General features: G+C 46.1%; 1 protein-coding gene across 2 annotated transcripts in view; it reads right to left on the reverse strand.

The window, feature by feature from the left end:
• LOC142244088 (carbonic anhydrase 13-like) overlaps positions 1 to 20,258 on the reverse strand; it is a 72,455-nt gene extending 52,197 nt beyond the window's left edge. The window contains exon 1 of one of the 2 annotated variants that reach the window (XM_075316284.1): positions 20,116 to 20,258. The gene's annotated coding sequence lies outside the window, so the exon portion shown is untranslated. Of the gene's footprint in view, positions 1 to 20,106 lie in introns of both variants that reach the window. The other variant, XM_075316285.1, reaches the window with a different exon arrangement.
• Positions 20,259 to 23,798: the final 3,540 nt, after the last annotated feature.

A 23,798-nucleotide genomic window follows, 5' to 3' on the forward strand; every position in this document is an offset into this window, starting at 1 on the left:
TTCTATTCACCATGACGCTCTTGTGTATCCCCATCTGGTCATCTCTCCCTGCAGCTCCGCTGTGTTCTTCAGTGGTGGTGATGGATGTCCTTTTTTGAAACTGAACTTCAGCTTCTGCTGAGGCTCAATGGGACTTGTACGTTGACCAAGGAAGAGTCAGCAAAGTCTGAAGATCCTTAAGAGGACGTCTGTTGCCACACTGAACAAAAGAAGACACTGGATGGGGTATATGCTGCGACAGGACAGGTGAGCGGGAAGGTGTTTTTGGGGTTAATATGTTGGTGAAAGAAGGTGTTTTTATATTATTTAAAATAAAGGATTTTTGTGTGTTTGTGTTTTTTTCTTTTTAGTTACAGGGTTGGTAATGGGGTAGTCTCATAGACACCTCTCTCTCCATTAGAACCGGGGTTTGATGGCAGATATGATTTTTGAAAAATAACAGCTGACATCAACCGCATATATTTCCTCAATTGCCACTCCTCCAGGGCAATTGGGATGAGCCTGGGTATACTGCCACAATTGGCATATCTAATGGATGCAACAATTCTGGGGCAGCTGCGAGCTGCTATTTTTAGGCTGTAGAGGGCCAAAATACCATGGAGCTTCCCAGCCAGAGAATATCAGTCCAACTGTCTGCTTTATCTGCGCTGGTTATCAAAAATGAGCACGAGCCCACATCTTTTTTTTTTTAAAAAATGTATTTAAATAACTTAAAAAAAAAAAGCTGTGTGAGAGCCTTTTTTTTATAACCAGCCAAGATAAAAGCACGCACTGATTATCACAAATAGGCAGGTACCACATGTCAAAATGGCTTTATACTCTGACAACATTGTTCCCAAAAGTGACCTGTGTTTCAGCAATGCATCCAGGCATCTTCCCTATGTTACTCCTATTCAATTTCAGCATCTTTCCATATATTTAATCAGTTTTACAGCCTCGCCAGACATCATAGTATCATAGTATCATAGTATCATAGTTTTTAAGGTTGAAGGGAGACTCTTAGGCGGGCTTTGCACGCTGCGACATCGGTAACAATGTGTTACCGATGCTGCAGCGATAGTCCCGCCCCCGTCGCACGTGTGATATCTAGTGAAAGCTGCCGTAGCGATTATTATCGCTACGGCAGCTTCACACGCACTTACCTGCCGTGCGACGTCCCTCTGGCCGGCGACCCACCTCCTTCCTTAGGGGGGCGGGCCGTGCGGCGTCACAGCGACGTCACACGGCAGGCGGCCAATAGGAGCGGAGGGGCGGAGATGAGCAGGATGTAAACATCCCGCCCACCTCAGTCCTTCTCATTGCAGCCGGGCGGCAGGTAAGGTGATGTTCCTCGCTCCTGCGGCTTCATACACAGCGATGTATGCTGCCGCTGGAGCGAGGAACTACATCGTACCTGTCGCACCATCGGCATTATGGAAATGTCGGAGGCTGCAGCGATGATACGATAACGACGCTTTTGCGCTCGTTCATCATATCAAAAAGGTTTTACACGTTGCGATATCGACTGCGACGCCGGATGTGCGTCACTTTCGATTTGACCCCATCGACACCGCACGTGCAATGTCGCAACGTGCAAAGCTGCCCTAAGTCCATCTAGTTCAACCTGTAGCCTAACATGTTGATCCAGAGGAAGGCAAAAAAACCCCAATGTGGCAAACAAGTTCCAATGTGGAAAAAAATTCCTTCCTGACTCCACATCCGGCAATCAGACTAGTTCCCTGGATCAATACCCTGTCATAAAATCTAAAATACATAACTGGTAATATTACATTTTTCAAGAAAGGCATCCAGGCTCTGCTTAAATGTTAGTAGTGAATCACTCATTACAACATCATGCGGCAGAGAGTTCCATAGTCTCACTGCTCGTACAGTAAAGAATCCTCGTCTGTGATTATGATTAAACCTTCTTTCCTCAAGACGTAGCGGATGCCCCCGTGTTCCAGTCGCAGGCCTAGGTGTAAAAAGATCTTAGGAAAGGTCTCTGTACTGTCCCCTCATATATTTATACATTGTGATTAGATCCCCCCTAAGCCTTCGTTTTTCCAAACTAAATAACCCCAAGTTTAATAACCTGTCTTGGTATTGCAGCCCACCCATTCCTCTAATAATCTTAGTGGCTCTTCTCTGCACCCTCTCCAGTTCAGCTATGTCCTTCTTATATATCGGTGACCAGAATTGTACACAGTATTCTAAGTGCGGTCGCACTAGTGACTTGTACAGAGGTAGAACTATATTTTTTTCATGAACACTTATACCTCTTTTAATACATCCCATTATTTTATTAGCCCTGGCAGCAGCTGCCTGACACTGTCCACTAAAGTGAAGTTTACCATCCACCCATACACCCAAGTCTTTTTCTGTGTCTGTTTTACCCAGTGTTCTACAATTAAGTACATAATCATACATTTTATTTCCTCTACCCAAGTGCATGACCTTACATTTATCTACATTAAACTTCAATTGCCACTTCTCAGCCCAATCCTCCAATTTACATAAATCTCCCTGTAATATAAAATTATCCTCCTCTGTATTGATTACCCTGCAGAGTTTAGTATCATCTGCAAATATTGAAATTTTACTCCGCATGCCCCCAACAAGGTCATTTATAAATATGTTGAAAAGAAGCGGGCCCAATACTGACCCCTGTGGTACCCCACTATGAACTGAGACCCAGTCCGAGTACGTACCATTAATAACCACCCTTTGTTTCCTATCACTGAGCCAGACATCCTGGGAGGGTCTGCCACAAAATTATTTGGCATTTCCCAATAGAGTCGTAATTCGTGACTAATACATAAATAGTAGGAACCTGAATATTTCACTATTCATCCATCACTAGATATGATAAAAAAACCAATGTGGTCATATTTTTAGGGCTTTTTGTTTTCATAGCGTTCTTTGTAGTGTACAAAGTACCTTACAATATGACTTTCCAGGATAGTACAAAAACTTTCCATTGTTAAGTTTTCTTTTTGTTTAATCGGTGAAAAAAACGTGAAGATATGCAACATAAAAACCATTTGGTTTGTGTCAACAATTTCTGAGACCTGGAACTTTTTTATTTTTCCATCAATAGAGCAGTGTGGTGGCATGTTTTTGCATGTATTTTAAAGCACCAATCCAGCTTTTTTGGGTATTTTTTTCTCAGCGCTTTTAATCTAAGCCCTTTGCCCCCTATACTCACTTTCCAGTGTCTTCACATTTTTACCAATGCCGCTTCGGTCTTGTATTGCCATCTTGTGACCTCTGGCGGAAAAGAAGTCAGAAGTAACGCCACAAGCGCCCAATGCATCTCTATGAAAGCCAGAACAAGGCCTGAACGAGGCTCTCATAGACTTGTATTGAGTTGTGACCTCAGGCACTCTCCATGAAACATTGGCACTCTCCATGAAACATTGGATCAGCTTGCAGGTAACAAATCACAGGAGACCTACCGATGCGCTGATGATAGAAGATAAAGCTACCGGAAGGGGAGTATAAGACAGGGGGCTTAGATTTAAAGCGCAATTCCAGCAGTGCAATACAACAAATCGCTGAAGTGGTGCTATAAGGCAGTGCAGCAATTAAAAAAAAAAGGATTTTTTTTTTTTATTACATCCAACTTTTATGGCTGTGGCAATGCCAAGTATGCTTATTTTCTTAATTTGTTTCCTTACTTTTAAATTGGGAAAGGCGGTGATTGAAATTTTTAGATTTTTAAAAACTTTTTTGCTGCACTCTTTTCTTTACTTTTTAATCCCCTTAGGCTATGTGACCACGGGAGCTTGCTCCTGCGGATTTTGCCGCAGGTACAGCCGCAGGTTTACCGCAGCAGCTCTCTGGAATCCGCAGCTATACATAGCTGCGGGATTCCAGCGGAATTGTTCCGGTAAACCTGCGGACATTCATGCGATTTACCTGCGGCAGTCCCGGCCTCTATCTCCATAGTGGAGCGCCGGGATTTCCGCAGGTAATGCCGCAGGAATAATTGACATGCAGTTATGTGCGGCTGCGGGACATCCGCAGCATATTCCGCAGCATGGACACACACTCCCCATGTCCCATAGGATAACATGGGGAGTATCTGTACATGCGAAACCTGCGGATTTATCTGGAAAATCCAGATAAGGCTCTGTGCGCACTGGGAAATGAAATTTCCTTGCGTAAATTCCGCATGCTCTCAAAGATTACCGCACCCGCGGTAAAAAACCGCGGGAAACCGCACCCGAAAACCGCATGCGGTTTGCTGCGGTATTACCGCGGCATTGTTCGCGGTATTGCCGCGGTTTTGCCGCGTGCGGGTTGGGATGTGCTTTATTGCATTCAATGCAATAAAGCACATTGAAGAAAAAAAAAAAATACATTTAATTCTGATAGTGGATAGACAGAAGAATAGATAGAGGGATAGATAGATAGACAGACAGAGGGATAGATAGATAGATAGATAGATGACAGATCGCTGCATTTCCCACGGTCGGCAGTGAGTTCACATTACCGGCCGTGGGAAATGACCGGTAATTACCTCTGCTGTCTACTGCATTCAGCGCTGTGTCTGTGACAGTCGCGGCTGGATGTCAGCAGTGCAGGACGCCGGAGCCGGAGCTGTGGACTACGCCGGAGCTTTGTTTGGGAGGGGTTAATAAAATGGTGAACGAGGCTTGTTGGTTTTATTTAAAATAAAGGATTTTTCGGTGTCTGTGTTTTATTCACTTTACTTACGGGTTGATCATGTCAGCTGTCACATAGACGCTGCCATGATCAAGCCTGGAGTTAATGGCGGTGGTCCCCCATCACCATTAACCCCTTGTATTACCTTGCCACCACTGCTACACGGTGGCAAGAAGAGCCGAGGACACGCCGGTGACTCGCCCACCCCAGGGCTATGGGACACCCGGTGCCGGACCGGACTAGTCCGGTGGTAGTCAGTGGTGGCTGGGCCCGGCTCCGTAGCCCTGGTGGGTGTCAGTTGAATATGTGGCTTGAATTAAAGTTTGTGTTCGTGACGCCACCTGTGGTATGCGGCTACTAAGCCGCCGCTGCTGTGTGAGGCCTCCGGGATGATGTTATGGCAGCAATGGTAGTACTGCTCCCCACAGGTGGAGCAATGCCCGGGGCACGGTTGGTGTTTGTGGAAGTCTATGGTGCTGCGTGACTAACACGGTGCAGGGCCGACCAGCAATGAAAGAAACAGGCACAAACAGTAGTCTCTTTACCTTTTCCTCTTTTACTCGGCAGAAACTTAGTCCAGGGAGACCGTCACAGATGGTAAAGATGATCCGGCCGGCCTGGAAGTGCCTGGGGTGATCTTTGGCCAGTTGAGTATGAGGCCTACTCCTTAATCTTTCTCTGCTGTGTTAGGACACTGCACTTTGGGTTTGCAATTGCCCTCTTGCTGCTGGGACTTGTTGTTCGTCCCCTTTTCTGTGTGGTAGACTGCGCAGGCCCTCTCTGGTGCTTCTCTGCTGGAGTCTACACCGGGCCCTTGGGATGCAGCTGTACCTTCAGATTGCTTCTGGGACAGGGGGCTTACAGCTCTCCTGCCCTCCGGATTCAGCTACCAGGGATGGATTTTATGCCCTGGCAACTACAGACTCCGATGTCCGAGTCCCTGCTGTGCCTCTCTGCTCCCCTTGCTTCACTGGGCCAAGCTATCCCAGCTCTAGGCCCCAGTTTACAAAGGCAGCACTACTCTGCGTCTGCACTCTTTCACTCCTGTCTCCAGACTAACCACCACTTCCTCCTTCCAGCCAGACTTAAGGAATGCTCCCTGAAGTTCCAGGTTCAGAGCTCCCCCTGCTGGCCGGAGGGAGAACTGTGTTGAGTGTTAACTTACTGGCCAATAGATCTCCCAATTACCTCCAGGCTCAGCATTAACCCTTTTGGGAGGGCAATGCTGTTGTGGCGACCAGGTCCTGGGGCGCCACACTCCCCCTTAGTTAAATTCAGTACTCCCGGACTGTAGAAACAAACATGACATGTTAGAACATTTCATCCCATTATGGGAGGCGCAAATACTTTAACGTTACAACCTTAAACATTACTATAAGAGTCCAGTGTGGCTCCCTGCCGGGTGTCCATTACACTGCTCCATGGGGGACCCGCCGCGTTCAAACCCCCAACGTAGGCTCTGGGCGTGCGTCAGAGCATTGATGACCCCACTCTATGCACGCCGGACGGGTTTTTCTTCAGGGGTGTTGAGCACACTGGTGCTAACTATGAACAATTTAGGTGTTGGCCACCCATAGTCCAGTGGCCCAATTGTCCATTTTCGCAATCAAAGAAAAAGAAAACATTTTGTACACAACATGACAGACATTTTGCATAACTATTTACATTCTAATAAGTACTCTTTCCCTTATACAGTTGACTCCCTATACCTTAGAGGGGGTTGTCCCCGAGTGCTGCGCTGGGACCTACGTAGCTCTGGTGTTTGCCCCTGACTACGTGGTGCGTCTTCTATCTCAGCACTACAGGTGGGCCTAACCCCCATAGGTAAGCGTGATGGTTGCCTTTGTGATCTAAGAGTCGCCAAGGGTATGACAGGTTCACCACTGACAGGGGGTTGATCCTCCTGTTCCACTGCTGGCGTGTCATCTCGTGCTGGAGCGGACGATTCTTTAGGTGGATCCGGAACCTTTTCCGTTTCTGGCTCGACCAACTGCGGAAACGTCAAAACTGGTACCACTATGGCATTGTTTATTCGGGTCCAAGTTTTGGGGAACTTTCCAAGGATGGTTTGAATCATCTCCCCTTCTTTCTCTTGACTTTGGGGACTTCCTTGTACTCCTTCCATTTCTCTTTGGATTCTGCACCGTTCAGGGCACGCTTTCAGGCGGTCTCGGGAAATTGCTTGATAGGTCTTGCCTTCATCTTTGCTTATGAGGCATACCTTACTATTGTCAAAGTTGGAGGGGATAATGGTGTAGGGCTCGCTTTCCCACTGATCATCCAATTTATGCGCCTTCCGCTTCTTCTTGAGGACTTGTTCTCCAGGTGCTAAGGGAGTTGCTGGGGCTGTTTGATTGTAATGCTGTTCTTGTCTCGTTCTTGCTTGAGACAGGCTCCTCTCTACGCACTCCTGGACCTTACGGTACCGCTGCTGCCGTTCTGTATCCCAATCCTCTATTTCTTGAACCGCCTCAGGCGACACAGTCCCCATCTCAAAGTCTACAGGCAACTTGCCTGGTCTGGCTCGCATCAGGTAAGCGGGGCTGCAGTTGGTCGAATTCACTGGGATGTGGTTGTACAGGTCTACCAGATCTGGCAACTTTTCTGGCCATTGGTTCCTTTCCTCCAGCGGTAGGGTCTTCAGCATATCAATAACCACATGGTTCATTTTCTCGCACAGTCCATTGGTTTGGGGGTGGTACGGTGTGGTTCGGATTTTCTTACAACCGTACATGTTACAGAACTCTTGGAACACTTCAGCCTCGAATGCAGGACCCTGATCAGTCAGTACCCTTTCCGGATAGCCGTGAGGTCGGCAAAAGGATGCCTGGAACGCTCTAGCTGCTGTCCTGGCTGTCTGGTCCTTCACAGGCACTACTACCAGGAAACGAGAGTAATGGTCCACAATGGTGAGGGCGTACACATAGCCTGACCGGCTTGGTGTTAACTTCACGTGGTCCAGGGCCACCAACTCCAGGGGCTGCTTTGTGACAATTGGCTGCAAGGGAGACCTTTGGCTGGCATCGTCTTTCCGCCTCAGGTTACACGGGCCACAGTCTCGGCACCACTTCTCGATCATCTTTCTCATGTGCACCCAATAGAACCGATCACGGAGTAGGGCCTCCAACTTCTTCCACCCGAAGTGTCCTGCGTTATCATGATACGCTGCTAGGACCATTGGAGCATCTCTCTGCGGAACCACTATCTGCCAGACAAGTTCATTTGTTCGATAGTTGACATATCTCTTGCAGAGCTTGCCTTGGTAGGTGAACAGTCGTCCCCTCTCCTTCCACAGCTGCTGGGCTTCCTCTGGAGCGTCTGGGCCAAGATGGGTCTCAGCTTGCGCTAGCTTCTCTTTGACCAATCGCACGGCCGGGTCACCGTTCTGTGTTTCTTCCCAATTATGGTGGAGTAAGGGGTTGACCGAGACCCCGTGCTGGCTTGAGCGCTTCACTCCCACAGCATGCTCACACTGGGACACACCTTGGTGATGGAAAGCCGGTAACTCTATCTCTTCGAGTTCATCCATGTCTTCTCCAGACTCGGGCAAGTGAGGCATTCTGGACAGCGCATCAGCATTGTTATTCTTCTTGCCAGCCCGATACTTGATGGTAAAGTCAAAGTTAGACAGCCGGGCCATCCATCGCTGTTCCATCGCACCTAACTTGGCTGTTGCCAGGTGTGTCAACGGATTGTTGTCCGTGAAGATGGTGAACTTGGCCGATGCCAGATAGTGCTTGAAGCGTTCAGTCACTGCCCAAACAATGGCGAGGAACTCCAGCTTGAAGGAACTGTAGTTTTCTGGATTCCTTTCTGTGGGCCGAAGCTTCCTACTGGCGTACGCTATCACCCTCTCTCTGCCTCCCTGTACCTGGGACAGAACTGCTCCCAGTCCCACGTTGCTGGCGTCTGTATACAGTACAAACGGTTGGCTGTAGTCAGGGTAGGCCAGAATTTCTTCTCCCGTGAGAGCCCCTTTCAGCCGGACAAAGGATGTTTCCAGTTGGCTGCTCCATTCAAATGGAGGGCTCTGCTTCTTAGCCTGCTTTGGCTGGCCCACCAGGAGATCTTGAAGGGGCACTGCTATCTTGGTGAAACCATCAATGAACCTTCGGTAGTAGCCCACCAGTCCAAGGAACTGCCGCACCTCCTTCACTGTGGTGGGTCTTGGCCAGTCCTTGATTACAGTGACTTTCTCCGGATCAGGTGCCACACCTTCTGCGCTGACCACATGACCCAGGTACTGTACCTTTGGCTTCAAGAGGTGACATTTGGACGGCTTGATCTTCAGGCCATATTTCGACAAGGATTCAAACACTTCTGCTAAGTGCTTCAGGTGGTCCTCATAAGTCTTGGAGTAGACTATTACGTCATCCAGGTACAACAGCACGGTTTCAAAGTTGTGGTGGCCCAAGCAGCACTCCATCAACCTTTGGAATGTCCCTGGGGCGTTGCAGAGCCCGAATGGCATACAATTGAACTCACAGAGGCCCATTGGTGTCGTGAATGCAGTCTTCTCCTTGTCCGCCTCTGCCACGGGAACCTGCCAATACCCACTGGTGAGATCCAAGGTGGAGAAATAGTTAGCTGACTTTAAGGCTGTTAGTGACTCCTCTATTCTGGGCAGTGGATAAGCATCTTTATGTGTAATGCGGTTAATTTGCCTGTAATCTACACACATTCTCATTGTACCATCTTTTTTCTTTACGAGCACTAGTGGAGCTGCCCAGGGGCTACAACTATCTCTGATAACCCCAGCCTCCTTCATTTCCCGTAACATTTCCTTGGCACACTGATACTGTGCGGGGGGTACAGGGCGGTATCTCTCTTTAATGGGATGATGATCACCCGTGGGGATTTGATGTTTAACCCCTTTCACCTGCCCAAAATCTAGGGGGTGTTTGCTGAAGACCCGCTCGTACTCCTGTACCACCCGGTAAACCCCATGCTTTTGGTGCGAGGGGGTGGAGTCGGTGCCTACATGTAATTTTTGGCACCAGTCTTCCGGCTGCCCCTTGGAGCCATTGTCTTCCGCCTGGTCGGACGGGATCAAGGGTTCCACTGCTTTAATGGTATTGTTACTGACAGTGTACAGTTTTGCTACAGTGGCGTACCGGGGCAATTTGGCCTCCTCCTCCCCACAATTCAGGACACGGACGGGCACTCTCCCCTTGCGGACGTCCGCTACCCCTCTGGCTATCAGGACTCCAGGCCTACTGTCTGAATACACTGGTTCTACCAAGGCATGGTAATCCTGACCCTTGAGGCCTATTGCTGCCCGACACCATATCAACATTTCACTTCTTGGGGGTATTACAATGGGGAGGGGGTCACTTACCCTCACACTGCCAATTTCTCCTCCGGCTAGCTCTACTTGCTGCCTCCTCATCAGGGCTCTGATCTCCCTCTGTAGGACACGCTGCTGCCCGGAGCTGGCAGTTTCAGACGCCTGTTGCAACAAAATTATCACTTCGGCAATACAATTTTCTATCACATTTGTACCAAGGGTTAGCAGTGGGTCAGATTCTTTGCGATCTATATCTACAATTATCATCCCCTGACATGGCAATTCCACCCGCCCCACTTTAATGGTTACTTCTTTGTACCCAATTTGAGGTAAGGGCTGACCATTACTGGCCACAATCGTTAAATCATCATCTGGGCCATGGTCAATGTCTGAATCAGCCCAATATCTTTTGTACAGTTTGTGGGGGATGGTTGTTACCTGGGACCCCGTATCCAGGAGGGCATTCAAAGGGATCCCATCCAGCACAATGGGAAGGACCGGGCGTCCTCCCACATACTTGCTGCGGCTGGGGTTTGAGCCGGGCTTCCTCACACCTGGGGGTTGGCTCCTGGCCCCAGGCTCGGCCCGTTTAAAGGACAGCGTCGTGCAATGTGGCCCGCCTGGTTGCAGTGGCGGCAGATCGGTTGTCCTGTTGAATCATACCGGTCTGTGTCTCTGCCTCGGGTCGGCGGAATCCTCCTCTGTCGCATCCATGGGACGTCTTCTGGGCTGGAGGCCAACTCGATTTTTGCAGGCGAGGGGGTCATTTGTAGAGACTGCACGGTCTTGGCAAGGGCAGCCACAGTCTTGGTCAGCTCCTGGAACTGCTGTCTGAGCTCTGCAGTGGGATCCTTATCCAGGGACTGCGCCTCAGCCCCTGCAGTGGCTCGTGTTGCAGGCACCACCCCGGGGTACGTGATAGCAAGAGGCCGGAGGGGTACTGGGTCATTCGGTGTAGATTCTCTCAGTACCCTGATGGCCTGGTCCTTAAACTTGGCAAAGTCCAGAGCAGGGTTCTGCAGGACCAGGATACGCAGCTGGGTCCTGTGGGCATCTGACAGGAGCCCCTCTATGAACTGCTCAGTTAGGAGTTTGTCTTCTTCACGTACACTCTCTGGGTCCACCTGTTTAACTGCTTTCAGGGCCTCCTGCAAGTTTAAGGCATAGTCCCTTATGCTGTCCGTGGGCCGTTGCTTGCACCCAAAGAATCTCATCTTTATCTCTGCTGCGGTGCGGGTGTCAAAAGTACTCTTTAGCTTGGCCAGTATCTGGGCTGCTGTCCCTTTATCTGTATCAGGCCAGGACTTCGCTTCACGCTGGGCTGCGCCGGCTAGCTGTCCCATTACTATGCCCACCTTCTGGCTCTCAGTCAGAGGATACACCCGGAACAAGCTGTGCAGGCTTTCTCTGAAGTCACTCAAGGTATGGGACTCCCCGGAGTACTGCGGCAGCCATTCTGCTCCTGGTATGTACGGCATGGTGATCGGCATTACCGGCGCTACAGTGGGGGCTGGGGCGACGGCGACTGGGACTACTTCGGCCGGTGCTGCGGCGCCCTGGGCGATGGCAGCCACCTGCTCTCCCTCGGAGTCGGACATCTTCCTCCCCCTTAGTGAACCTTACCAGGCTCCGTTCACTTTTCAAATTTTCTTCCGGGTCGCGCGGGGTTAACAGCGCTCTGCTCTGATGGCGCGCTCCCTTCGCGCTCTTTGTCAGGCACGCCCCCCTTCTTCCTGCGCTCGGCGCGGCTAATGGCGGCGGCAATTTACAACCAGTACACAGTCTTTTACACAGTTCTTCAGGCGCACAGTACCCGGTGTGACCGGGCACGAAATCCTGTTCGTGACGCCAAAGTTGACTCGCCCACCCCAGGGCTATGGGACACCCGGTGCCGGACCGGACTAGTCCGGTGGTAGTCAGTGGTGGCTGGGCCCGGCTCCGTAGCCCTGGTGGGTGTCAGTTGAATATGTGGCTTGAATTAAAGTTTGTGTTCGTGACGCCACCTGTGGTATGCGGCTACTAAGCCGCCGCTGCTGTGTGAGGCCTCCGGGATGATGTTATGGCTGCAATGGTAGTACTGCTCCCCACAGGTGGAGCAATGCCCGGGGCACGGTTGGTGTTTGTGGAAGTCTATGGTGCTGCGTGACTAACACGGTGCAGGGCCGACCAGCAATGAAAGAAACAGGCACAAACAGTAGTCTCTTTACCTTTTCCTCTTTTACTCGGCAGAAACTTAGTCCAGGGAGACCGTCACAGATGGTAAAGATGATCCGGCCGGCCTGGAAGTGCCTGGGGTGATCTTTGGCCAGTTGAGTATGAGGCCTACTCCTTAATCTTTCTCTGCTGTGTTAGGACACTGCACTTTGGGTTTGCAATTGCCCTCTTGCTGCTGGGACTTGTTGTTCGTCCCCTTTTCTGTGTGGTAGACTGCGCAGGCCCTCTCTGGTGCTTCTCTGCTGGAGTCTACACCGGGCCCTTGGGATGCAGCTGTACCTTCAGATTGCTTCTGGGACAGGGGGCTTACAGCTCTCCTGCCCTCCGGATTCAGCTACCAGGGATGGATTTTATGCCCTGGCAACTACAGACTCCGATGTCCGAGTCCCTGCTGTGCCTCTCTGCTCCCCTTGCTTCACTGGGCCAAGCTATCCCAGCTCTAGGCCCCAGTTTACAAAGGCAGCACTACTCTGCGTCTGCACTCTTTCACTCCTGTCTCCAGACTAACCACCACTTCCTCCTTCCAGCCAGACTTAAGGAATGCTCCCTGAAGTTCCAGGTTCAGAGCTCCCCCTGCTGGCCGGAGGGAGAACTGTGTTGAGTGTTAACTTACTGGCCAATAGATCTCCCAATTACCTCCAGGCTCAGCATTAACCCTTTTGGGAGGGCAATGCTGTTGTGGCGACCAGGTCCTGGGGCGCCACACCGGTATTGCCGCATAATGCATGCGACAGTGCCGGGGCAGCTGCGGCTGATATTCTCGGCTGCGGGAGGGGGAGTGAGGCGGGGGACATTAACCCTGCCCCTCTCCCTCCCCAGCCTGAGAATACCGGGCCGCCGCTGTGTGCTTACCTCGGCTGGAAGGTAAATATGCAGCGGAGCCCACGTTCTTTTTTTTCTATATTTCTGTTTTCTTTCTATGTGTGTTCTATGTGTCTGTGTCTATGTGATCTATGTCTGTGATGTCTGTATGTGTCTGATATGTGTGTGTTTACTCTCTGCACGGCTTCCTCTTCCTGTAATGACATCACTTCCCTGCAAAACCGCAGACAAGCGATGCACATTACCGGAGGTAAACCGCGAAATACCGCAGGGAATAACGCAGGAAAACGCAGTGAACCGCACAGAATTTGCTGCCTGCGTTATTCCCTGCGGGATTTCATGATTAACATTGGAGTCAATGGAGTGAAATCCCGCAGCGATGTGCGGAAAAGAAGTGACATGCACTTGTTTTTGCTGCGGGATTCCCGCAGCAAAACATGCAGCTGTCAAATTCCGCCCAGTGCGCACAGGATTTTTTTTCTCCATAGGATTTGCTGGTGATTCACTGCAGAGATGTTATGAACATTTTCTGCAGCGAAACATGCAGCAAATCCGCGGAAAATCCGCGGCAAAATCCGGTAAGTGCGCACATAGTCTAAATCCACAGGTTTTCCGCGGCAAAATCCGCAGGAGCAAGCTCCCGTGGGCACATAGCCTTAGGGAACTTGAACTTGCAATTATTTGTGTTATACCCAGCCATAGAAATGCAGATGTCAGTGACAAACAGCCATTTAATGGTTAAACAGCAACAATCTGAGCTAATTCCGGTCAATGCTGTTACAGTGAGGTGTCGGCTGAGTGGTATGGTGTGGGCGAGCGCCTGAGCCTGCGTCATACATGCAGACCTGATGTTCTATGCACCGTTACATCCAGTCAGGAACGGATTAATAGGGTTTCAATAGGGGTTAAGGGGGAGAGGGGTTAATGGAGGAAGGACTTATTAAGGTTTAACAGGGCGTGGTGTCTGTCATTTTGCATTGCATAGTAGTGACACATGCTTTGCTATTCTGTACAGCATTTTGGTGGAATCTGCAGTAGACGCTTCTAATTTGTAAAATGTGAGTGGAGCCTAAAGACCATAAGAAAATTAAGGAAATATTCTAGATAAAACATCATCTACAATTTTGTTAATTTTGTTTTGTTATCAATTAATTTGGAGGATTTTCATGAAACAGGAAAATGGGATTCCTTGCACCCCTCCTTCTATTGGCACTATGGATGTTGCATTAGATATTCAGATGCTCACTTCAATATAAAATATTAACACTATATATTAATACATAATTAAGAACCTGGAGGAATCAGTTACAGAATATACACAGTGATCCAGTAAAGTTTACAATCTACTGTATTTAATCTCGGTTACACGTGTATAGGCATGAAGAGTTGGATAATGAAGCAGAATAAATTGTATAATTGATCATTACACATAAGCTGTAATTGCAGCAATAAATTAGCCTTTGAAGAATGCGATAATCTGCTAATCATATCCATACAAATCCAGTAAAACTAAATGATGTTATTGTTTACATATAAAATAATATATAATATAATCTTTGAACAATATATATCTAGTTGATCAAAATAAGTATATTCATATTGTTACATAATAGTTTTTACAAGAGGTAAAAAAAAAATCCTCTGTGACCAATGCAATGTTTTTTGTTTTTTTTAATTGCTCACTTTTCCATTTTAACTCGGCCATTCATAAAAGCCTCAGTTACAGGAAAACCACCCCTTTTCCTGTGCTATACACAACTAATAGAGCTGTTCTGTCGGCTGGGACCTAGTAGCTCAACTAATCCTGGCAGACCTGTAGCGATCCCATGATTGCTGTGTCACATAGAGAAACATCAGCAATGTGGCTTCAATTCACTACAAAATACTGATTGAGAAGTATGTAGAGAGCAAAAGAGAGGATAGAAGTCTCAAACAGCTGGAGACCTGACCTGTTCAAGACTGTAAGAACAAGAGCATTAATGCAGCAACACCAAAGGATGATGATGCAGACTTTGTACCCTTAGTATCCTATGTGATATATACAGCTGTCTAAGTGTCTCCTAAGTAATGTATACAGCATTCTCAGCTTGTGCTATGTGACATACACTGGTGGTCACAGACAAAAGAGGGCCCCTCTGCAAAAACTTTATAAGGACCCTTTGCAACTCAAAATCTCATCATAATGCACAATTCCACCTGCTTTGGAGGTAGAAATGAGCCCCTGACCTCTTGGGTCCCTGTCCGCCCCTGGTGATGTATACATACCAGTGTCCATGTATCCTATTTTCATTATACAGAGAAACCTCAGTATCTCCTAAGTGATGTTTATACAGCAGTTTCAGTGTCTCTATGTGATGTACAGTATATACAGCGATCTCAGTGTATCCTATGTGATGTATTCAGAAGTCTCAGTGTCTCCTAAGTGATGTATATATACAGCATTCTCAGAGTCTCCTACGTGATTTATACAAAAGTCTCAGTGTCTACTAAGTGATGTATATACAGCAGTCTCAGTGTATCCTATGTTATGTATATACAGTGTATCCTACGTGATGTATGTACAGCAGTCTCAGTGTCTCCTACGTGATGTATACAGAAGTCTCAGTGCATCCTACGTGATTATATACAGCAGTCTCAGTGTCTCCTAAGTGATGTATACAGAAGTCTCAGTGCATCCTACGTGATTATATACAGCAGTCTCAGTGTCTCCTAAGTGATGTATACAGAAGTCTCGGTGTCTCCTACGTGATGTATACAGAAGTCTCAGTGTCTCCTATGTAATGCATACAGCAGTCTCAGTGTCTCCTAAGTGATGTATATACAGCAGTATCAGTGTCTCCTATATGATGTATACAGAAGTCTCAGTGTCTCCTATGTGATGTACAGCAGAGTCTCTGAAGTAGCATCTGCCTGTATCTAGCTCTGATCATTGCAGTTTAACCACCTAAATTCCACTATCAGTCTCTCATTACTGTGGCAGCCAGGGGCTTGTAGATGGTGCCTTTAACTGCCATGTGAGTCCTCCTGTGAAGCTCGCCAGTGTTTGATAGGGGAACCATAATTTCGCTTTAATACTGCAATAATTTAGTATTGCAGATTTTAGTATGTGATCAAACAATAAAAATAAAAATCTCCTAAGGGGGCTAACAATTAAAGTAAAAATAAATGTAATCAACTTCCTTTCCACAAAAATTTTAAAAAGTAAACATATTTAGTATCATTGAGTCCAAAAAATCCCAATTTGAAAATATAAAATTATTGAAACCATCTGTTAACAACCTCATAAGGGATATATCCATCCATTCCTCAGAGGGACGATGCCAGCTATATTATATACGTGACATCTGCCTCTAACAGCAGCAATTGATGTGTCCACTGACCGCTGTTGTTAACCTCCTAGATGTTACTGTCAATTGCTGATAGGGGGCATTAAGTGCCACGATCCGGCCAGAACATGAGTTCAGGCAACCAACAGTTTCCATGCAATTCAATAGCAGAGAAACGATAGGATTGTTCTTAGAGATGAACGAAGGTTCGGTGTTCATACCAAAAAAACAGAGCCCGAGTTTGGAGATCGGGTACTTTACATATGGCAAGCATCACTATGGTTGTGTATGCTCCAAGCTTAGCCCAGTGCGAGCAGCTTGCAGTGTTTGATGAGCTTGCACTGGGTGTAACAACAGCATTATCTAAAGTAGTCTTCAACTCCCCCCCCCAAAAAAAATTGGAAAATCACCACCCACCCACCCCTGAAAGTGCTCTGTTTATGGCTGACTGCATGTGGGTGGAGACTCAAACTGCCAAATTAGTGACTTCCATTGGGGTTCAGATCAAGTCCAGGTCTCAAACCAAAACTTTATCTAAAGTCCAGTTGCACCTGCCGAACCGAACTTCCACGGGTTCGCTCATCTCTAGTTGCTATCACAGCTAAGGGCCAGTTGATCACCTCATGCCTGTCATATGATCTAAGTAGGACCTATGCGCGAAATGACACCACACCGCCTGCCTGCTTGTACTTGCATCTATGTTTTTACAGGATTATGAATAAAATGTTTATTATGGGATGGTGAGTGCCACCTATTTTCCCTTCTTTTCACTTTGTTATTATATTACTGTTTTGCAAGGTTTAGCACCTGAATATCCTCTATGAATGCTGAATGTACAAAACCCAAAAAACCATTGTGAGGTTGCGTTTTCTTCGTAATTTCACTTCAATTGGATTTTTTTCCCCTTTTTCCAGGTAAACATATGATCAAATGGATGGTGTCATTCAAAAGTACAACAAGAGCCACACAAAAAATAAGCCTCACATGGCTTTGTCAGTGGAAAATAAAAAAAAGTTACGAATCTTGGATGAAATGGAGCGAAAAATGAAAGTGCAAAAACGACGAATTGCTCAGGTTAAACGCTGAAAAGAAAAAAGTAAATTCTAAATTTGCCGCTGTTTGGTCACCGCACTTTCCCATAACAAATACAACAAAACGTGTTCATTATGCAACTAGTGCAGCCTGTGCAGGGGCCCAAGACATATGGGGGCCACCAATACCAAAACAGGTGGAATTGTACAAGTTTTTGCTTCTCTCTGGATCAGAACGTCATCTCAGCGTGCAAAAGACAAAGTTTCATGCAGCTCCATGGACGGAAAAATAAAAAAAGTTTTGGGTCTCCAAAAAATTGGTGACAAAGACCCTGCCGAAAAAACAAAAAAAATGGACCAGTTCGGCATTGCCATGATCGTACTGACTTGGAGAATCACACACCTAGGTAATTTTTATTAAGCAAGGAACAAAATACAAAACAAAATGATAGATCTGCAGGTTTGATTGTATTTTCATTGCATTTAGAATTTTTTTTCCACATTTTTCAGTACATATAAAGAAATAGTAAAATGAATGATGTCATTCAAAACTACAATTTGTCCTGCCAAAAATCAAGCCTTCATATGTCTTCGCTGAAAAATAAAAAAAACCTCCAAAAAAACAAAAACAGTGGCTATTGGAACAAAAAGAAGAAAAACAAAAGTGCAAAAATAAAAAAATCCCAGGTCTTTAAGGGTTTATATGTTAGTCTGGAACTAACATATTGATATTATAGGATACATCAACACGATCACATCAATGTGAAGGTCCTCGTAACTACCGTGTGGGTCCGACATTCAAATGAGAGATAAATGATAGTACCCGGGAATGGCACTATACAATGAATAGACCTGAGAATTTCTGGGTCCGGACATTGGTTGCCTCCAGATGCGTTCATAACAGATAACAACTGATCGGTGGTGGTTGTAGGAGGTGTGGGACCGGGACTTCCAATCGGATATAGATCACTAAGGTAAGTCATCAATTTGCTAGTCATGGACAATTCCTTTAAACATAGATAGCCCTGGTTTACTAAATGTTTGTATTCCTTCTGAAATAACAATTCTGGAGCATCTTTCTGGCTACTTTCACACATCCGGTTTGAGCAGTGCGGCTCAATCCGGCTGTGCAAGCTATGCAACGGATGCGGCGAAAACACCGCATCCTTTGCATAAGTTTTTACATGCGGCCCGTCCGTTTTTTTCCGGATGCGGCAAGCTACTGAGCATGCGCAGTGGAAGAAACCGCATGCGGCGGTCGGATGCGTTTTTTTCCGCATCGCGCCGCATCCGGCGTCTATAGGCATGCATTGAAAAATGCGCCGCAGCGGCCGGATGCGGCGCGATGCATTTTTTTTGCCGGAGGAAAAAACGTTGCAGGCAACGTTCCATCCGGCCGCGGCATCGGCTAAATCTGCCGCATGCGGCAAAAACCGGACCGACCGCAAGCCCATGCGGCACAATACGGCACTAATGTAAGTCTATGCAAAAAAAAACGAAACCGGCGGCAAAAAAACCGGTTGCGGTTTTTCTTCAGAGTGCCGTATTGTGCCGCAGAGCAAAAACCGGCCTTATCTGCATTTTGTTGTTGTTTTTTCGATATTCTGCCTGGAAATATATTAATTGTATACAGGGAGTTCCCCCTCCCCTTGTCAATTCGGCATGGCTAAAGAAAATCTTAAACATCCAAGACTGATTGGACTGTATAAGAATATGGAATGATATCCTCTTTGATTAGAAGAATGGAGATGTCCAGTTAATTTATTCAGACATTTCCAGGAAAAATAACAAAAGGACAGCACAATGTAAAGTTCTAAAAAATAAAAGAAAATTAATTTTTTTTTTCCGAACATTGTAAATTCTTTAGAATTCAACCCTTTAAAAAAAAAAAAGACGATAAGTAATTGTTATTTTACCAATTTCTTTTTTATCCAACTATGAACCTCACAATCTTGTTACCATGTCGGTGTATTTCTACAGTTCTTAATGTAAAAAATGTGAAATGATTATTACTATTGAATGTTCTCAGTGAGAGGAACAAAATTATAATCTTGTGATACCTTATAATGGCTAACTAAAATAAAATAAAGTGATGTTACAAAGCAAGCTTTCGAGACATTTCAGGTCCCTTCATCAGGCGTGGTATGACCTGAGATGTCTCGAAAGCTTGCTTTGTAACATCACTTTATTTTATTTTAGTTAGCCATTAAAAGGTATCACAAGATTATAATTTTGTTCCTCTCACTGAGAACATTCAATAATTTTTCAACAGGCTAACACGGTACCAAAACCTTTTCACTTGTAACATGATTATTACTGACATACAGTCACCTTCCAGCCGGGGAAGGCTTCCGGCTTCCTCGGCATTGAGATGAAGAGTGTTGGGCTAGCAACGTGTTGCGTTTGGTTTGTATAATAAATAGCATATCCACGGAACGTCAATTCATTTGTTAGATTGCAGCAGATACAACGCGTTATCCTAATGTCCGACTTATTAATATTCTCCGTAATGTACTTGTCATGAGCAGAGAACCGCAATGTGCATATTATTGGCAGATGTCCAGTACTGCATCATCGTCTGCTTCATATTCTATTACAACTACTGTATATATATAGAAAAACAGATTGTACATGAATAACTAAACCTTCCTGGCATTAAGGATAAAAACCACATTAGATTTTGATTATTCGTCACTGATGACCATGGTCCGTTCGCCTCCAGTAACAGCTGTGCTTTACATTTAGCTATATACATTGACGTTATGGTATCTATACTCACAGCTCGTACCTCTCACTTCTCCTTCTCTTCTGCTATGAACTATCCGGTCATTACTATTCTTTTTAAATCAATGTACATCAGCGGCACAGCAACAACACAGTAAGTCAGACTGGTTCTACAAGCCAAACCTACGGGTGATGGAAGTGGGTGGAAACCATAGGATGACTGGGCTGCAGGAATAAAGAGGGATATGCTGACGACAGATCATTTTATTGCTGAGAAGATATGTTTTGATGCATTTTTGATACATTTTTTTCCAGGGTGGTTTTTCATGTGGTTTTAAAGATAAAATGATGGGAAGCAGTAAAGTATTTTTTCTTTTTTCTTCTGGTACATTTTCACTGCATAAACCTTGCCAACAAAACGCATAAAAAACCCAAACCAATGAAAACCACAGCAAAATGTGCAATTTGGCGCTATGTAATGTGGTGAAAACATGCGAAAGGATTAAAACAATGCACTTTTTTTAACATAAATTTAAAAAACAAACATGAAGAAAAAGCTTTGTGCGCTGTAGGCGATTTGGAATACTGTTGCAAGCAGATTTCAAGCGTTGTTTTTTATGCAGATTTTGCCACAGAACCCCGTCAAAAAAAAGTAAAAAGAATTCCATTTGAGCGAATCTGGTCTTTTGATATGTCTTCAGTCATTCTATGTGACTACAGACTACTGAATCCTTCAGGCATGCGTATTGCATGCTGTCAGGCTTAACCGGTATTGAATATGAGAGTGGGCAGTCATTTGACAGCAAGTATACAATTTGCATACATGCAGTCACATGCCCACTAGTCGTGCTCGGACTCACTCAATGCAAGTAGACTGAGCGAGGTCACAATTATCTAGACGAAGTATGGCAGGAAGTATGCAAAATGTATCATTGCGTTCACGAGACAGCCCACTCTCACCAGCATTGCAGGAGAGTCCTAAGAGCATGCGGTGCACATTCTGTTAGGATCCAGAAGTCTGCAGTCACTTAGAAACACTGCAGACATATCAAAAGACTTTAGGCTGGGGTCAGACCAGCGTATAGCATCCCATGCGAGAGACTAGGATGCTATCTGCCAATGACACTTGGCTCAAACTTTGCTGTGAGCGTGATCGAGTGTCTTTACTGTGATCTGATTCTCTACGTGGGAGAATCGTAGCACAGGTGAGGAGAAGGAGGAGAGATTAATTTGTACATCTCCATTCCCTGTCTCTGCATATATTGGACTGCACTTGGATGACATCAGTACAGTCTTAGGTTTCACGTGCACCCATACAAGTACCTAAGGTTTCAAAAGTCTTCTACAGCAATAATAGAGTCTCACTTTCTCTGCAGTTTCAGCAGGTTAAAACGTAAGTTAGAAGTTACATCACAAGCTCTGAATACAAGTCTACAAGAGCCAGAACAAGGCTTTCATAGACTTGTATTGAGTTGTGACCTCCTGTGTCCACCATGAAAGTATGGATCTGCCAGAGGTCACCAAACACCAAACACCAACCGCTGGAAAAAGATGAAGATGCTGATAAGACAAGATGCAGTGGACTTACATTTAAAGTACCACTCCACCATTTTGTTTTGTTTTCCAGTACTGGAGTGGTGCTTTAAAACTGAGTCCCCTGCCCCCTGTCTTATACTTACCCTACAGCATCTTCACCTTTTTTGGTGTCGCTCAGGTCCCTCGGCGCCATCTTGTGCCCATAATGTCTCACTGGCCGGAAGTCAGACATTACATCACAAGTGCTCAGTACTGTACAAGTCTATGAGAGGCAGAATAGGGTTGTGACTTCCATTAAACATTGGAGCAGCCGGTAGGTCACAAACTGCCGAAGACAGACAGGAGCAATGCTGAAAACAGATGGAGACACCAGATGGTCAATATAAGACCAGGGGCAGGGGACTTAGATGTAAAGCACCACTCTGGAGGAGAAATTAAAAAAAAACATGCTGGAGTGGTGCTTTAAACCATTTCAACACTGTAAATAACTGGTTATTATGACAATCAACCCATGTCTTGTCCAGATATACAGGTAGAGCTTTATCAGTAGTAGCAATATTCTATAAATGTAACACACATCCTGTCTTTAATGATTTGCCAAATGCGGTACTAATGACAGGGTGAGATGCGTAGGTTGAACAGGTCTTAACAGTAAGTAACTAGCGCTATAAATAACATGTCCCATATGCAAATGTGTAATTACAGTAAAACGAGCAATAGAGCTCAGGTAGTGGCGGTATAATGTGCTGATGGAATAAGTATATGAAATGCCGTCTCAGCCTAAGTACAGTTGAAACCAGAAGTTTCCATACACTATCTATAAAGACACATCTGCATGTTTTTCTCAGTATCTGACATGAAATCAAAATAAACCTTTCCCGTTTTAGGTCAATTAGGAACCAAAATGATTTATATTTATCAAATGCCAGAATAATGAAAGAGAGAATGTTTTAAGGCATTTTTTTTACTTTCTGCAAAGTCAAAAGTTTACATACATTTCATTAGTATGTGGTAGCATTGCCCTTAAACTGTAAGACTTAAGTCAAGGATTTTTGATCTCCTTCCACAAGCTTCTCACAATAGTTGGTAGGAATTTGGGCCCATGCCTCCTAACAGAACTGATATAACTGAGCCATGTGTGTAGGTCGCCTTGCTCGCACCGGCCTTTTCAGTTATTCAGTTATTTTCAATAAGATTGTGATGGCCACTCCAAAACATTGACTTTGTTATCCTTAAGCCACTTTGTAACCAGTTTGGCAGTATTTTTCAGGTAATTGTCCATTTGGAAGACCCATTTCCATTCAAGCTTTAAATTCCTGGCTGATGTCTTGAGATGTTGCTTCAGTATTATCACACAATCTTCTTTCCTCATCATGCCATCTATTTTGTAAAATGTACCAGTCCCTCCTGCAGCAAAACAACCCCACAACATGAACAGGAAAGGTTTATTCTGATTTTATGTCAGATAGTGAGAAAAACATGCAGAGGTGTCTTTTTAAATAGTGTATTTAAACTTCTGGTTTTAACAGTAAGGGGTACTTTGCACACTACGACATCGCAGGTGCGATGTCGGTGGGGTCAAATCGAAAGTGACGCACATCCGGCGTCGCAGTTGATATGGTAGTGTGCAAATCCTTTTTGATACGATTAACGAGCGCAAAAGCGTCATTATCGTATGATCGGTGTAGGGTCCGACATTTCCATAATTTGCCGGTGCAGCGAGAGGTACATTGTAGTTCCTCGTTCCTGCGGCAGCACACATCGCTGTGTGAGAAGCCGCAGGAGCGAGGAACATCTCCTACCTGCGTCCCGGCTGCAATGCGGAAGGAAGGAGATGGGCGGGATGTTTACATCCTGCTCATCTCCGCCCCTCTGCTTCTATTGGCCTCCTGCTGTGTGATGTCACTGTGACGCCGCACGGCCCGCCCCTTAGGAAGGAGGCGGATCGCCGGCCAGAGCGACGTCGCAGGACAGGTAAGTGCATGTGAAGCTACCATAGCGATAATGTTCGCTACGCCAGCTATCACAAGATATAGCTGCTGCGACAGGGGCAGGGACTATCGCGCTCGGCATCGCAGTATCGGCTTGCGATGTCGTAGTGTGCAAAGTACCCCTAAGGGGTGCTTCACACACAGCGAGCTCGCTGCCGAGATCGCTGCTGAGTCACGCTTTTTGTGACGCAGCAGTGACCTCATTAGCGATCTCGCTGTG

Source organism: Anomaloglossus baeobatrachus, chromosome 6 (assembly GCF_048569485.1).
Source record: "Anomaloglossus baeobatrachus isolate aAnoBae1 chromosome 6, aAnoBae1.hap1, whole genome shotgun sequence".
NCBI classification, from domain to species: Eukaryota; Metazoa; Chordata; class Amphibia; order Anura; family Aromobatidae; genus Anomaloglossus; species Anomaloglossus baeobatrachus.